Here is an 18,528-nt window from a genome sequence, read left to right on the forward strand (position 1 = left end):
AACAAGAGGGCTTACACCAATTACTGCAAATTAACCAACAATGATAAGCCAATAACAGCTCCGCAGGAGATTAGAGCAGAAATTGGACTTGGGCCGTCGAGTTGGTTTGCAGTTTGGGGCTGATTACAGAAAATCCAGAACAAACAGAGACGGAATTACTGCCACCCCCCCAAAAATGAAAACTTCCAGCTTCCAAATGCCACCTGGCAGTGGACTTGAACCTCACCTAGGGGGAGCAGTTCCCTCTGAAAATTCCACTCTGTCACGCGGCCAAGCTGGGTGCACTGTGTGGGAGCCCCCCCGCCCACCCCGCCCCGCCCCGCCCCATTGATGTCTGTGAGGTCTGGAATGCGAGTCCATTAATGCGAGAAAGTGTTTATGGAAAGCCTTGATTGGCAGAGTGGAGTGTCCCACCCGCTGGTGTGTTGGGCCATCTATCAGAGATAAGAGCCAGACAGCATGCCCACCACTCAGTGAAATATAAGCCAGGAGGTGAGTGGTGACATTTTTGCCCGCACCTAATAGAATGAAATACCCAAAGCAATCTTGCCGTGAATAAAAAACCCCCAATGAGGTAAAATATGGGTAGACACCATGGTAAATCATCGGCCTGCCCTTTCTTCTGCTCCCTTCACACCCACCTCCCCTCCTTCCTTTCTCATCTTCGCACTGGTGCTCCACAACACATTAATGCCTGTCAGCAATATGTACTATATATATATATAGATGCTAACAACGCTGCAGTGTGAGCAAATAAACACACACAGGTACACACGCATTCACACAGACACATACAATTAGTCAGGGATGCATGGATAAACCTGAACTGCGTTTTGTTTTTTTCCTCTTTTAAAGGCAATAAATAATTAATCCACCACACACGGCGCTAATTTTCTTGAACTGACAAACCGGAATTGACAAATAGCGCAGTGTGATACCGTACCCGGAAACACCTTGAGAACGAGCCGCTGTACTTTCAAGTTTGACTAATGGCACATGTCCCTGATTCTCCGCTGATCAGCAGCGCCGCACACCCACGGGCAAAACAAAGTGACTTAAAAGCACATTGCAAAGGAAACAAAACAAGCGCTCGGCTGAAAAGTGGCTCTCAGCGATACTAGCTGATGACATGCGAGAGGAATGTGTGTCTGTAGATCAGTGGAGGAGTGCCAGGGAGAGGGGAGGGGGGGGGGGCATCTCTCAGCATGGGGTGCTGAGAGATGCCTCCAGTCTAATGAGTCCTATAGGATCTAGACACATAAACCATGGGCCAGTGAAAGAGTTCAACCAGCCCCCCTCTGGTCTGCCTGCTGAGTGCAGTTTTTGCTCTCATTAACCCCGTGACCTTTCACCTACACTGGGTTGACTTGCCTCCGCGGATTCTAGCGCCACGCACACACATACAGGCGGATACACGGGAAACTACATTTCTTATTATTATTATTATTATTTTACACTGAGGACACAGAGAGAGAAAGACTATATTGTATTGTAGCTGCCCCGGGGCGCGATTCTGTGTTCGAACACAGGAAGGCTCGAGTGCTCCTGCCGAGGTCGAAGATGAGGGGGCCGTGAACAGAGCCACCGTGCCACTGAACGGCCACCAGCCTCCTGAGAGAAGGACACTTGTTTAGTCGCATGCGGGGTGACACTGAAGGCGCGTTAGATTTCTCAGCCGGAGGGAATGAGAGGCGAGGTTGAAGGACAGGCTGCGTCGCCCCTCGGACAAGCGGTGCAAGTAAAAAACCGCAATGAAACGAACACCGAGAGAGAGAGAGAGAGAGGGAGGGAGAGAGAGGGAGAGAGAGAGAGAGGTGCAACGGGTTTGTTTTAGTGCTGCAAGAGGGCCTTGCAATCGTTCCGTCGTCTTAATAATTCAGAACAATTCGATGGGAGGGACCCGGTGGCCCTTTATGCCGCCCCCCCCCCCCCCCCCCCCGATTTAAAAAATAAAAAAAGGGAGAATGAAATCGAGAACGCTGGTAAAGGTCACGTCTTTATGCAGAGTGGCCAATATACAGAATCGCAGCTGACGTCCTTCAGAAGGCCAGATTATATAGAGCGTGAGCAGGGGCTTCTAGGGAAGCAGGGGAGGAATAGGAGGGTTTTAAAAGGACAGATAGATGGAGTGGATTTACAGCTATAGTGAGGGGAGCGCTGGGAGGTTTAGGAGTCCAGGTGGGGAGGGACACTGTGCCTGCACTTAATTGTGTTTAATGCCCAGTGAAGGGAGCTCTTCCAAGTGTGTCGCTCTCTTAAGTGGCTGTGAAACCACCCAGCCCCCGCTCAATCTGTCTGATCTGTCTGTTAGAGCCTGCCAGCAGCATAGCCTAATCTCTACCGCACTTCTACTACAACTAGTACTACAGCACACTGCCACCAGACCTCTGTGTCAGCGCCAAAGGGAAGACCTATAAGCTGGGATCTCTTTGGTTATCTGACCTTGGCGCGTACGGTTGAGCTTGACCTGGAGCCTCTCCGCTGAGCTCCTTATCTTCTTTTAATTGTGGGAGAGCCGTGTTTTGACATCCCATCTGCAGGGAAGGATCAAGGAATCCCCAAGAATCCCTAGATACTGGATGTAAACAGTCATTGAGACACCTTACTGTTACAAGGGCAGTATTGTCGCTGTTAATACAGCAATTACATTGCAGTTGCTGCAGGCGTATGATTAGCATTTGGGTAGGGGAAATGTATTGGGCTATTATTGTAGTTTCTTGGTTGGGGAAATGCAACAATAACAGTTTATTCAATAATGTTCCAATTCAATTGTGGTCTGGGTGATGATGGTGTGATTCAATACAAAGACCAATGCAATGACCGTTTCCTAATCTAAGAACAGTACTCACATTATGCATAATGGTGTGTGATTCGCAAAAAGCTAACCAAATGCCCCGTAGCATTATTGAATTAGTTCTACTAATCTTACCAATCTTTACCTAATATTAAATGAATGCATGATTTGGTAGCGAGGTTCCTATCTGCCTGCCTATCTTTGCAACTTGACCCAGTTTGATCCTACACTAATTATCTGGCCATACTGAAAGACTCAGCAATGCTGCTGTGGGCTAATACTCTGCTTTCATTGTCCCTTCAATCACCTTTGCAGGCCAGAGCCCGGTGTTAAGCCACTCAGGCTGATGCATGACAGCTTCCTGGGCCTGCTACTACTGCGGTTTTAACAAGCTTCAACAGGAGATGGAAGTTTTTTTCTTTTCTTTAGTAGACGATGTTCAAATATGTACTATTTGTTGTAGTCACTATCAAACAAGTCATTGGAAAAACACTGTCAAAACACCAGCCTGTTTTGTCTTGCTGAAGCTACCATGTTTCATATTTGAGGCTGATAGCGACATCTTTTCTGATGCCGCAGTCATAAAAAAACATCTTTCAAGTTTAGAAAACAAATCTTATTGCCCTTAACATTGAATTGAGCTCAGAAAAGTTTTGGCAAAAATGAAAGATATGAGGTGAATTTTTCAAATCAATGAAAAGAGTTAGAGCTGTCAAGGAGGATATCTGACCTTTTCATGCATGTTAGACAATCTTTCAAGGGCAACTTCACGGCAAAACCGAGTCCAGTGTCTAAATGTCATCCGTGGAACAGTGACAGAGGGAGAGGAGCAGAGAGGAAGGAAGCAGAGCAGACCTGGGGGACAAAATGAACTTTTTTGGCGGAGGGAATTGGAGGACAGGAGATGTTGCTGTGTGGACCCTACAACAGGCTCAAGGTGAGAATAATTGCAACAATATGAAGCAACTTCCCAAACAAGAAGCAGAGGTTAACTAGGTCAACCAAGGGAGGGGGAGAGTGAGACAGAGAGATTGGATAGACAGGCGAGGTGTGTGTGTGTGTGTGTGAGAGAGAGAGAGCGAGAGAGAGATTGAGTTAAGAGGGAGAGAAGAAGAAGAAAATAGAGGCTGACCCTTCATCCGAGTGGCTGGCTCTGAGAATTATCAGTTGCTGCAGTAGCCGGCTCGGTGACACGGAGCCACCCGACAGGACGCCACTTCAATCTCCCCCCCTGGCTCTGCCTGGGGGTGGACGGGGGGTGGGGTGGAGGGTGGGGGGGGTTCGGTGGCGGGTGGCTACGTGACTCGAAAGTGGCCGGGAGTGGGAGGACGCCGACCTTTTTCACACTCCCAGAGCTCGGAGAGGTCACTGTGGGGGCGCGTCCTGTCGTAAAGCGCCAAGAATGACGGATTTTGTCAAATTACCGCTGTCATCTTGGACTGTTCTCATTATCACAAGGGGTTGAATGCCCCAGTGAAGGAGGTTGCGAGGCTTGAGCGAGTGAGGTTATGTGTGTGTGTGTGTACATAAGGATCTAAGAGTGTGTGTGTGCTGAAGTTGACCCTCTGAACTTGTCTCTTACTTCAGTTTATTGGCCTGACACCGAGAGTTTACGGCTCAGTGCCAAGAGTAAATGACTGGTCAAGAAGAAGCCATCATTTGCTTTACTATAAACATTCCTCCATAGAGTCTCGCTGTGCCAAACAAAGCTTTCGTTTGAGGAATCAGGAAGCACCTCTGCCACTACAGCACAATAAACCATAACAGAGGGGAAAACGTCATCCTGACTGCACCGCTTGGGGATGGAGACACTTCTTCACTTTACGATCCATTTTGCCCTTCTCTGCTACAGCATCTTTCTTTTTAATCAGAGAAAAATATATATATATTTTTTCCTTGCAGCACACATGGTTTTCTGCCTTTGCAAGGGCAGTTAGCAGACATTGATTTTGTACTGAAAGGTGACGACAGAGGATATTCACCTTGGATAAAAAGCTGATTTTTTGGTTTCTCACCATGTGGCACGGCGAGCCTGTGATTCATCACCATATAACTACAAAATGGTGAGGGGCAGGGAAACAGAATTACATAACAGCAAGCATAAGCAAACAATCATGAACGTCAAACAGAGGTGAGAACGCTTGAAAGTAAAAGACGGGCAATTTGTATTTTCTGCCCCGCAGCATAAAAAGGCCTCCTCTGATACATGCTGTGAAATAATAGGAGTCATTTAAACAGTTGACTCTCTGGAGACAGTCTTTTTCTGGCTCATGTCAAAGTTATTTTACTAAGAACAGTTCTTCCTCATGACTCGTGCATTGCCTAAAAATGTCAGCACTTTGTTTTTTTTTAAAGAAAGGTCATAAATAAAGGTTTTCAGGGTACTCCGTGACAAATGCACTTCAGCAACTGAAACAAAAGCCCAGGTGACAAGCATAGTAAATTATATATGCCACATTATCATTCATGATTCATTCTGTGTTTTACTCACCTTGTCCACCTTGTCAAAGCCTAATGAAACCATGTTGTTCTTAACAGAGAGTGTCCTTTTTGATTATAGCTCACTCAAAAAGATGCAAGGTCATTGGATCTCCTGGTACTCTCATTAAAAGGCAGCCTCACCGCACAGCAGCCTGATGAGCTGTGTCAGTGAAGACCTTGCATTAAAAGCAACTATTCTGCTGTCAGTGGTCGTGGCTACAGACTGACTGCTGATACCTACTATTAAACAGTCCGTTATCACGAGTACGCTCATCTCTACACTGCAATATTACCTCCATCTTAACAAGTTACTTAAATTAGTATTCAGTGTTAAAATCATATTTCTCTTAAGTGAAACCTGGTGAAGAAAAATCTGCCAGTGGGAGGAGGCAATTTCACTGGCTTCAAATGCAGTTTCACTTTTTTAATAAAAACATGACTTTAAGAAAGAAGGTACTTGTTAAGATGGATATACACACTACCAGTCAAAAGTTTGGACACACCACATTTTGCTTTATTTTTTACTATTTTCCACATTTTAGAATAATAGTAAAGACATCAAAACTATGAAATAACACAAATGGAATTATACAGTGACCAAAAAAGTGTTAAACAAATCAAAACTATCTTATATTTTAGATTCTTTAAAGTAGCCGCCCTTTGCCTTGATGGAAAGGCAAAGGCTTTGGAAGGAAATTCACACATAGGATCAACTTCACTATTTCTATTCGTCTAAGAAACAAATTTCAAGCATTTAAGCATAAGCCTTTAGATCAAAATGGCAAGATAATGAAAAACATAGTACATTCAATCAGGTCTGTCCAAACTTTTGACTGGTCGTGTAGCTATATTAAGTGCAGTATGGGTGACCCCCTAACCCTTGCAATATCAGAGACATGTGTTTCAGTACATCCCATACAATATTCAGCCTATTGATGGGATTAATGTAATAATATATCCAGGTGAAGTAGACGGCACATTTCTCTGTTGCATCGTGGAGGCATTTCAAAAGGAGTTGAAGGAGGTAAGAAGTTGAATTGGTTGAATAAAATCATCTAAAACCCTGATGTAAGTGGTAGACTGCTTCACGCCACAAGGCCACCAGGAACAATAAAAGGACATGACAGAGGAGCCAAGCTAGTCGGTAGACTATTATGTACGGGAGTATAGACTCAGCTTTCCAGTAACAACATCCCCCCCGTCCACCCATCCCCCCACCCCCATCATCCTAGTCATCCCCCAATGAATATTGCACAGCCAATGCGAGTTGTATAACAAGTAAATTATTCACAGGGTCTGCTATGGGGGCTGAGGGAAACAGTGCTTTCAGGCTGAGAGTAAACACTGCATGGATTCAAAGGGCCGGGGCAGATGCAGAGTGTAAGATTAAAAAGCTATATCTGCCTTGTTAAAGTTTCATTAACCCAGTGGAGTCCTGGAGGATTCACCCCATGTGTGTGAGATGACACAGAAAATCGCGCTGACCGACAGACAGACAGACAGACACTGCAGAGCGTCAGGCTTTCTACGAACACGTCCGCTTTTATGTGTGGGCAATTTAGTTTTCATTGGGTCAAAATGTGAAGTAGCGCAACTTGTCTATAAATCTCAACTCCCACTCTCTGGGTGCTCTAAACAAATTATACTGTGTAAACGTTTTTTTTTTTTTTCCAAGCGGCTTCTGAGTGAAAATGCTTCTGTGCAGATATAAATGTTTCCATAGAGGCAGTGTTCCCTCCCTCCATCACAGGCTTAGTCAAGCATCCAGATGCGGCGTGACTCTGTTAACTGTGGTGGTTCTGTGTGTGGAAGGCTTGGGTGAGCTTTCTGAAGAGAGAGCCTGTTAGATTACTCTGTTTAGGGGTCTTTAGTGACACCCCTTTTCATGCTGCAGGGAGAGCTGAACCCAGCCTCCCATCCCTCTCTCTCTCTCTCTCTCTCTCTCTCTCTCCCTCTCTCTTTATCCTGAGAAGAGCTGAAAGGCCCATTCACGGCAAAGGGACTCTAAATCAATCGGGCCAGGAAGGATTAAAGACAGATGAGCCTTTCTCTGCCTGTCCAGAGCGATCCCTTCTGTCTGCACTGACACATCCACACTCTTCACGTCTGACAACTACCTCCACCGTCAGAGGACAACGCACGGAAAGAAAGAAAGCCAGGACGACCGCAGAATAAAAAACTATTAGACATCCCTGAGTAATTCTGCCGTTAGATCTGCACCAGCCCAACAAGCTTCTTCAATCAGCCCAGGCACCCACAGGCACTTCAATTATGCATCGAGACGGAGAGGAGAGAGGAGCACCAGGAAGGGGAACTCGTCCCATGATTGGAGCCAGAAAGCTCAGGCAGCTCAGCTCGTCACAGCTGTCGGGGAGAGCGAGGGCTCGGACGGAGGCTCAGAGAGGGACGCACAGGGAGACGGAGCCTGCGAGCCAAGCGCGGGGTGCAGAGCCAACGACCCGAGCCCCGGTCCAAATACACACACAAGCTCCCTTCTTTTCCCATTCTGTAGGTGCACGAGAGCGGCTGTGGGGGCAGCAGATGCCCTCTGTCTGCCCGCAATCTCTCCCCAGTCAGCTCAAAACCACGCTTGGCAACCCAATCTGCTCAGTGCTTTAAAGAGATGAAGGACCAAAAAAAAAAACCCCAGTGATGTTCTAATGAGGACAATGAAATATAAATACATAAACGGAGCTGATAACAGAGAGAAGCTCGCTACACAAGGCGCTAATTAAACGGGAATATTGGCGCTTGCTGTTGACATCAAAGGTGCTTATGAAGATATCTTACGAGGCATTTGCGTACAATAAAAAGTCGATGTGTTAAGAAAAATAAATATCTATTTATGTGAAGGCACTGCCTTTTATGAGTGGCTGTTTTCCTGCGCGCAAACTGCCTGCCTGTTGAGGCACACAAACATTTGGCTCGAATAAATATCTCGCACTGGTCTGCCAGCGCATCCATGCCGAAAATCCTCAGAGGCGGGCAGACGGTTGGACAGTCTCCCATTGAGTTTCACTAGTTGAAGGGCTTAATGAGTATGCTGGCTCAGCAGAGGTAGAGCACGGCCACAGACGAGCGTAGGAGAGAAGGTTGGAGGCTGTATCTATTCCCAACATAGTGCCTGGAGCAGAGGAGCAAAGGGCTCAAGGAAACGGAAAATCCCTAATGCACAGAGCTATAGTGTGCTATAAGTATAAGAGTGAGCCTCATGGACTCAGCACATTGCATTTTCTCCTTCTCAGTTTCAGAGCGAACGCAAAGCCTCGACATCGCTGTAGCGCGGGCTATGAGGCTCACAGCTAAATGGACTCAAAGTAGTAAATGGCCTGCTGATGGAGGAGTGCTGAATAGCTGCAAAATAATGCGATCAGTAAGATGTACAGTATGCGCACATGTGCAGATACATAGGTGATCTCACTCTGGCTCGCACACTGTAGCACTGGCACAAGGGCAGCAACACACACAAACACACAAACACACACACAAACACAGTGGGGGCATCTTCTACTGTGGGTTCACCAACAGAGCTGTCCATATGCTCCATACACCCATACTTCTCCACTTGCCTCCCCATGTCAGGGAACCACACACACACACATACACACACACAACAATAACCACCACCACTAACATCAACAACAGTAGCATAATTAATTTTTCCTAATATGCGTAGGGACTTTGTGGGATGAGCTGAGATGACCTTGGTTGGCTGTGTTTGAGATTTTGAGGAGCAAAAAACGCCATTACAAATTTATTTCAAGTGTCTGACAATTGGCTGAAATGGGCTGAACAACAGCCTTGGGAATTCTCCCTGGAAATGAGCGAAACACTTGGGTGTCAGAACCACATTGTTATGGTTTTATCTACAGGGTCAGTCTGCCTGACCTTGTGCAAAAACAGACAGGCTGCCGGGGCCATTGTGAGCTGCTGGTGGAGGAAGGTGGTAGGAGGAAGGTGGTGTTTGTGTGTGTGTGTGTGTGTGTGTTGGGTGGTTTGTTATCTCATTTCACATTTAAAAAGCACAGAGCGGTGGCCTGGCTGGCCTTGCTGCAGGGCTGCTCTGCTTACTGCACAGCCCACCAACATCTGACCTCCTGCTGCTGCTGCTGCTGCTGCCGCTGAAACACAACATCCATCACAGACACTGGCGCAAGCACATGGCCTATACCGTTTCACTACAACGTGATGGAGGCTTACCAACGCTCCACATGAGCAGGACGAATTTCATTTACCAGAGGGTGTGGTGGCTGGCACCCAAAACGCACGCGGGGAGCTGAACTGAAGCATGACTCGATAGCTGCGCGAGGAGCACCCACATCTATTAACTGCCTCTGCTTTCAGGTGATACGCAGAAGGGGTGAGACAATTTTTAATAAATGCAGAAGAGTAACACTGCGAACATCTGAGCGTATGTTTATTCCTGCAGCAGCGGCCCTGTGAATGGAAACACTCCTGTTATGCAATGCGTAGCATTATGCATCCCCGCAGGGACAGAGTGGAGATGAAGACGCAAAATATGCACATCCACTTAAGAGAAAACAGAGCAGCGGGCAGATGCCTAGCGAGAAAAGAGGATATTCACATTGAAAGACATATAATCAATAGTCACTTTGCATGCCATGCCACAGGCTAAAGGACGATGGCCCTGCTCTTTTAAAGGGCTTCTTAATACCATTTTCTCTCTATATAGTAAATTATTCACCACACTTTTAAGACAGAGAGAAAGACTCGGAGTAAGATACTGTAGAGAGAGAGGTTTGCTAATGTTATTACACGCTGCAGTGAGAGAAGACCGTGTGCTCTTTGCTATGAAGTGATAAAGTAGCCTGGCGGTGTACTACTGAACCTTTTACTATCAGCCCTGTTCACTGTTCCTTAGCTTCTCTATATCTTATTTTATCCCCCTGTGTTTCATGATGCAGGGAACTATATCTTCTTACACAAGCATGTTTTAGTATATCCTACACACTTGGCTCATTCGTGTCAACAACCTCTTCTATTACGACAGAATGCAACAAACAAGCTTTGGGAATAGTGCAGAACAGCTGAAACACATGTACACACCTATATATACACACTAACACACACACACTGCATGCAAAGCCACACATGAACTAACGCAAATCCCGGAAAATTGACCTTATTTTCTGAATGTGCGGAGCAACCGACTTCATTCTGGGGATAATAAACTTAGAGCGTGAGAGAACACGGAGTGAAAACAAGGCCGTACATTAACCAATCCACAGAGCCAATCTGTATTCATGGAGGTGCAATGTGTCTGCGGTTGCTGAGTGAATGTTGATGGCGCGCCGTCTACATCCGTCTCCACATCCGAAGGGGAGCAGGGGGAAGTGATTCCATTTCACCTTTGGCCGCAGCACCTGAGTCTATCGTCTAAAGGCCAAAAAGCTCTGCTCGTCGATCATTATGAAAACCCATTCGGGAAATAGACAAGGCAGCGAGCGAGGTGAAAAAAGAAAACAAAGCAAACATCAACACAAGAATTACAGCTAGATAACGCCTTGACAGCTGCAGTATTTACAGCAATGAGATTCTGTGGCCACTTCAGCTCCAACCACAATAAAGCTGATAACACAATTACTGAAGGGGAGGGGGAGAGAAAAATCATCTAGAAGAATTTCAAGTGGCTAACTTTTAATATCCCTCAAATTACATTCTATTGCCATATGGTCAAGCGCTAATCGGTGCCCCCTGTGCTTGTTGCAGAAGCCATCTCTCTTTATACTTCTGGCTCCCTAAGAACCCTACTGCTTTATATTCATTCAGAGAGGGCTCGGCTGAGTTGACGGGGGAAGAATTAGGAGGTATTGTGTGCATCGCCGCCTCTGTGAGGATATTAAACTTTTCACGGAGGGCTCCCCAAAGAACTGACCTTCAGTCACTGCTTAAGAGTCTGACAAAGAGTAATAAAATCTGCTCTCCCTGACAGCTTCCACTGAAAACATACACCACTCACACCTTTATAGATGCACACGCACAAACCGATGTAGGCTTATACTGTAGGTGCACACGCACACACACTCATACACAAACCAGCATTGAGCTCAACCATCAACATGCCAAAAAAATCCATTGCATTGCTAATGAGGGCGGTCTCTCCCCTTTGACCTGTGTAAAGGTCAGGCTTTAATGGCCAGACAGGCTTCTTTGACTGGCTTTGCCCCTATTCCTTTCCTCTCCACCCCTAAACGGCTCATTGGAGGCGCCTTTACAGTTGACATGTTAATTAGCACAGAGGGGAAATGGACTGTGTAACAAGTCTTTTCTGGTCAGTCAACCTCTGAGTCTCCCTCAGACCCTCGTCTCAACGCACTGGACCGCACATGAGGACACATTACCAAATAATAGTGGGGCATCAATCCGCATATTACTGTCGTGATACACTTGTGAGGTGTAATATGTGTCCGCTGTAAGCCGCCTCAGGCAATAAGAGAAGTATGAGAGATGAGGAGAGAGAAAGAGCAGAGAGAGAGAGAGAGAGAGAGAGAGAGAGAGAGAGAGAGAGGGAGAGGGAGGGGGCTCATTGAGGCTTGTTCCGGCAGTAATGTTGCACTGAGGATGCTGTAATATGATTCTATCGATGACCACCGCTGAACAGTCCACTACCCATCATCCCTGAGCTGCTGTATATGAATTTAAATGGCACACAAGGCAGGAAGTATAAACCATAACATTTGGTCCATTATATATACTCCAATACACACACGATATCTGGTCAGGAGCATCAATAAGATCAGCTCCCTCCCGTGTGATACGGAAACAATACAGTATTCTTCTGCTTGTGTTGAGGGGAGAGGGTAACTAGAGTGGAGAGGGAGACAGTATATGGATCAATGCTTTGCTCTGAGAACAGTATTGGAATAAATCAATTCTCATTAGATCAGCATGAAAGTGTCAGAAAATGAATATATTTATTTTGCACTGTGTGAACTCTGTGTAAACAGTTTATAAATTATTCTTAAAGGAATCCTTTCAAAGGCCCATATGTTGTATCGATGCTCCAAAGACCATACTCAAGGTTAGGAGTCTGTTTAATGCTGGAGCGATGTGAGGACCCTTGAGTCAGCTAGTGGGCTGTTGTAGATTAGGGTGGGGCTTCCGTTGGAGGTGCTTTCATGTTGAAACTTGGTACACCAAGTAAAACCCGGGTGATTGTGACTTCTTCAGCTCCTATTGTATGCTCTTCTCGGTGCATGGGAAGTGACCAAACAAAACTTAAGAGTGAAATACAAAACGGTCTCCTAAAACAGTGGGGAGTGAGCACTCAGTCCAGAGAAAGCTGGACTCACTAGCAATGGATGAACCTCTTCCCCTCCTCCACCCTATACCACCCACTAAGAAGAAGAAATCTAGGTCCAAGGAATATGCAATTCCCTGATGTCATGTTACATTGTTTCTGGGTAATAAAGTCCAAAATATTCAAACAGTTACCTCTCATGACCATTTGGGGCCGCCAACAAAGTAAAGCCGCCTTATGCAGCTTTAACACTGTGGTGTGCGCCTATATGTTGGTGCTTGTATGTGTATTTCACTTTCCAGCTTCCACAAGTGGCCCCCAGTCATCACTTGAAAAATTCCAGCGCCTGCAGCAGGGGCCAGTCTGTCATCAGACACGAGTTCAAAGGCGAAGTTAACAGGACGGATTAGTTTCAACAGAATATTGTGTGTAAATTCTGTACGTGACCACCACACCATCATACTGGCTGTTAACTTGGCCTCGGGCCAAGGCTTAAGTCATACCGGGAGAGTGGGACATGTCTGTCATGGGCCCTCAACTGTGAAATATGGTAATCCTGAAAGACCTTAACCTTTCCCTTTTCCCTAATTCCAATCAGTGGAAGGCTGTCATCTTTCCTTATATAACTAGCCTAACTCACATGATCACAGATCCACGTTAAAGCGCAGCCATCCCAATATCAAGGCAGCCAAAAGGCTCAAAGCGGGGACACAGACGAGCCAGAAATGGGACGAAGCCTCTTCAACATCAAAGTCGTCAAATATGTAAGAGTTTCAACAAATTCCGAGACCCAATTTCCTAATTTTGTCGGCCAATTAACTTTTTTTTTTTTCCCCTTCTATATTTATATCACAAACATCAAAGCGGGGGAAATTCACTTTCATTTAGGAGTGGAAGGTTGATTATACAATCCAGGGGGCTTTTTCAGATGAGATGAGATATTTTGTTTACTCAGCCTCAAAATGTTCGGATGATGTATTTGAGCGGGAGGCTGGGCAGCTCTGACGTGGGCAAACAGGGGATTTCACACAGGCACACAAACCTCCACTCCATCCCCCCCCAAAAAACATGATTACAGAGCAACATGACAAGATACAAATCCTCAACAAATGCCTTTCCTCTATATTTGGCATTCAGTTTTCCATGTTCCACGCCTCCGTTGGAAGGCTGAACAATTAAACACCTATGGAAAACGCAAGCGCGAATAAAAGAGGAGCTTTGGAAGCCCCATAGGTAACACTTTCCCAAACATCCTCGGGATTATCAGAGTAATTTATGCACACTCTCGGTTCACAGGGCTGTGAAACAGGATGGCCTCCTATATGATGCCTATTACAACTTTCTCTCTCTCTCCCTCTCTCTCTCTCTCTCTCTCTCTCTGTTGTCGGTGTCAAACCGGTGGTGTCAGTATGCAGCGGGGCAAGGGGTTCATACAGGAGAATTGTAGGAGAGGTCACATTTACCCCTGACCTCACATTTAGGAGAAGGAGAGCAGCTAATCTTCAGATTCAGCCAGCCGTGACAGCCCTCACACTCACTGGTCATCCTCTCCTCTGTGTGTGTGTGTGTGTGTGTGTGTGTGTGTGCATATAGGTGTAAGAATCCCTTTCAGCCCTTGCTGGTGTGCTTCCTGGAATAGAGAAGTGTATGTGACTGGCGCAGGATGTTTCATGCCCCTCTGGTGGCTTTTGTTAACAGTGTCCTCGTGGGAACACTCTGGCCCTGGCTGATTTAAAGGCCTGCCAAGCACGCCCATGGCCCGGGTCAGTGTCAAGGGGGGCTAAGCCGGGCCGGGTCACCGAGAGGGAGAATGGCACAAGTAAGCAAATAACACCTTCAGCGTTATTTCTTGTCACACCGAGTGCCTTTTTTTTTTCTCCACGTTGACACCCAGTAATCTAAATGCAAAGTGAATGGGGAGGAGGAAGTACAAGCTGCAGGCTGTAGGTTTTATGTGGGAGTTGACAGCTGACGGGTTCATCATTTGTTGCGAGTCCCCTCAGAATAGCAGTTATAAATAAATACCTGGAGTACAGCCTGTAAGTTTGGAGGAGTCGCGCTGAGTCACTCGCTCGCTGAAATAACATGTTATTTCCTCATTACTACCAAAAAAAAAAAAAAAAAAAGGCACGCCTATTTCTAACAGATGCTGACCTGCAGTAAGTAAGAATACCCAGTCAGGCGTAGATTTCCTGAAGGAATGTTCTGGAGTCCATACATAGGAAATGTCAAGGACATGTTGACCCTAGAGCTATTGGGTTGTTCTCACAAGGGCCTCTTCTCACAGATGGCTCCGCACGGTGTCTATTCATGTCGACTCACGATGACATAAGGACACAATCCTCTGGAATAGGTGAAGTGAGTCCTCTAGACTCACAAGAGGTACGCTCCAGCTACCTATAGTAATATGGAGGAGGGAAGCGTATGAGCATGTCTGTGTGATTGTGTATTTTCACACATATGTGTCATGCTTTCCTGTCCCGAGGAACCGAATCGCCACACATGACAAAGAGCATTAGGCTTGCCTGCCAACTCCGTAAAACCATGAGCCCCTCTGGCCCATATAATGCAGTAAGGTCAGCCCAAGTCCAACCGACTGCCGAGCTGATTGAGGTGGTTATATATAGATTGCACTGGCAAGCTGACTCGTACAGGGGGACCGGGCCGGGGCCGGGGCCGGGGCCGGGGCTGGGGCTGGGGCTGGGCCTCTGTCACAAGGCCTGCAGTGATTTAGCGCAAGATCTTTAATCTAAAATCAGCCAATGGCGTAATGGAGCCAGACCCCCTTTTCCATGACAGAAAGCAGAACAATGCTTCCCTCCTGGGGTAAGAAGATGAAATGAATCAATTCAAACTAAATGGAGGATGATGATACATTAATTGCGGATGCACTGGGGGAAGAGGCGGATCTGAAAAGCAGGGGCAGCGGGGGCACGACGAGGGGGGGTGTTCAAGCATTTACCTCTGTGCCTCAGAGGGAAAGTGCCTGTGGGATTCAGGGGACATGATCTGAATAGCCCAGTGCTTTGGAGCGATGTTAATGTTAGTGGGGATATGCAATGTATGTGGGCACAAGGTCTTAAGTGGAGAGCGGCGGTGTGACCCTCTTTTCAGCGTGACAGGCATAGCGAATGTGGCACGCACCAAGGCTGCAAAATGACATGCTGGGTTCATACAGTTCTTCATTCTTCCCAGGGCATGTCGCCGTTGAGATGATCTCTTTCAAGTTTGAGCTAATGAAATGAGCCCGTTGAAATGAAAGGGGATGGGATTGGAAGATATAGTTAATTGTTACATTAATTTTAGCGACTGCTATAAATATTTGCCCTCAAACTACGCAGTGTTTGTTTGATCCTAATTGAATTTGAAAAGCTTATCGTATAGACCCTCCCAGAAACGCATCGTAAGCAAAATGTGTTCACAGCACAAAATCTGGCGCTGGTTGCAGAGGAAGGAAGTATCTTACTTATGAGGAGAAAAGCAAATTCAGCTCGGATAGATGAGAAAGAAAATCCGGCAATTTTTTGATATAACACATAAATGCACTATTACCTTTTCCTGTGCTGCTGGTAAAAAGCAATTTGCTTTAACACTTTTCAGGCACATGAGACTAGACAAGATGAGTGGTTCCACTGTAGTCTAAAAGAGATTTCAGAATATAGCACATAGCGCATTTTTTTTTTTTGATATATATATGTTTTGATAGAAAATGCATTTTTCATGTAGAGGGAAATAAGTGCTGGGGATATTTTGTGGACTGCACTTAATTCTTATCTTATTCTTTCTTGGCAATTTGCATCACAAGGGGATTCTTTGATTGATGGGCTTCCTTATAATGAAAATGGATGAACATTCATTAAGCCTGGTCCTCAACTTCTGAACACACACACTCATCACTCCTGAGTGTAAAAAAGAAATTCCTTTCATGGGAGACTCATAAATGAAAATGAAATTGGAAACTACAAAGGGAAACAGTAGCACATAACCAAGTAAGACTTTGGACAGGCTGAATTTATTTCTTCTGCAGTCCAAATGAAGCAAGAGTCAGCTGGGAGTGGACAGACACCATCCATCTCTAACATTAATTAAGTCCATTACACACCGCATGCCAGATAGTGTATGGCCCACTGCGGGCCCACAGACACACAGATTCACACACTCACACGTTCAACTCTTCAGAGAGCAATGAATCTTTACTTCTGACCTCAATCCTCTGCCACATATATATATATATATATATATATATATATATATATATATATATATATATATATATATATACAGTACTGTGCAAAGTCTTAGGCAGTCTAGATTTTTTATATAAATTTCTTAGAAGTCTTAGATGTTTATTTGTTTTCTGCATTAGTGTGCCAGTACACTGCTGTTTATTGTAAATTTTTGATATTCAGAAACTTTTCATTTCATTAGTTTTGAAAGCATCTTGGCTTTATGGATATCTTTGACATATGCCTAAGACTTTTGCACAGTACTATATGTGTATGTATATGGCTGTGTAGGGCCAGGGAGAGCAAGAGAGGAGGAGGAGAGGGCGGAGCAGAGATGCATCTCTCTAACTGTCGGGGTTGATTAATTAACTTAGGCTACATCTGTCATCCATGCTGCTCATAGTTAGCTTAGTAAACAGACTTTCGGTGGTAATCCCTGATAGTCGAGCACAAATAGGAGGGATTGCGGAAACGAGGACCTCTAATGCTGCCAGCCAACAAATTAAATCTGACTTGGGAGTTAACGCAGACTGACTGAATGGACCTCCTGCAGACTGATTCACGGAAAATACCAGTAAAAGAGAACCTACAAGTTCCCCTCAATCATCAAATGATCAGCTGATTTCAACTGGACAGAGCGCTGGCTGTGAAGGTGCTGCTAAAAACTCCATTGACTTTAACCACAACCCTAAAAACCAACCTCCAGAGTGAGTGTAAACAGTCTAAACCCTCTTATTCCTTTTATCTGGGATTTGAGGCGGAGCGGTCAGTACGCTGGCTTCATGTCAGAGTCCAGATGCTCCGCGGGTAAATCCTTTACCGCAGCTGCTGGACCAAAGGGCACGACACGACCGGGCCGGGGCCAAACCGTCTCCAAACATCTACTGCCGGTAATATGCCAGTCACCTGTGAAGGCAGCAGGGAAACTTTCATGTTGTGTGCCACCACAAAAGGTTTCACAAGGGCTGATGGTCTCGGTTCAGAGAGAATAAAGAACGAGCGAGCGAGCGAGCGAGCGAGCGAGCGGTGTTTTGGCGAGCAGGTTGAGAGCACACTGACCTTGTTTTGAAAAGTTTAGGCTCTCTCCCTTTTCCAAATACAAAAATGTCATAGATAAAGATGTTGGTAGGCAGCCTGGTGTGATGAAAGACCCTCTGACATATCTTTATTCTCCAAACCCCAAACCCGCTGTGCCCCCTCCATGGAAGGATACAGACAGATTTCATCATTTAAAGTTCAAAAGCAAAAAGTCTGTAACATGCCTGAGATTTACACAAAACAAGCCAATACGCTGTGGCAGAATCTCAAAATAAACACCACAGTGAGAACCAAAAACATAAAATAAAATAAAAAAGTATAAAAACTTCCTCGCTGCACTTTCCCACCACCATCAATAAGAAATGCAAAAAAAACATTGGAGCAGAAAAACCGAACCATGAGAGAATACGGCTAATTGGACCCCTTTGTGAAATTATGAATGATAATTGATTGCCTAATTAAGCTGAGGAGTAGTTTCACACTATTGTTCCCAGCAATCCCGTCCCGCTTCCGTCTCTCCCGAGCCACAGACTCACCTCTCAGGCAATAATCACTTCATTTTGCAGTGCTCTCCATTACGATTACCTCTTTGAAAGGTTAAGCCGCATCTCCTCTCACCTCACATGGGAGCAGCTATTATTGTGGAGCAGGCCCTTCACATTATCTGATCATCTCTGTCCCCTATATGTGGCCATTCACTGTGATCTAGCATGAACTCAGTGCCGGCA

The 18,528-nt window shown here is 45.7% G+C and overlaps 1 protein-coding gene across 1 annotated transcript in view; it reads right to left on the reverse strand.

The window, feature by feature from the left end:
* tspan9a (tetraspanin 9a) overlaps positions 1 to 18,528 on the reverse strand; it is a 64,695-nt gene that overhangs the window by 19,061 nt on the left and 27,106 nt on the right. The window lies entirely within an intron of this gene.

The sequence above is a fragment of the Centroberyx gerrardi genome, chromosome 4, assembly GCF_048128805.1.
Source record: "Centroberyx gerrardi isolate f3 chromosome 4, fCenGer3.hap1.cur.20231027, whole genome shotgun sequence".
NCBI lineage: Eukaryota > Metazoa > Chordata > Actinopteri > Beryciformes > Berycidae > Centroberyx > Centroberyx gerrardi.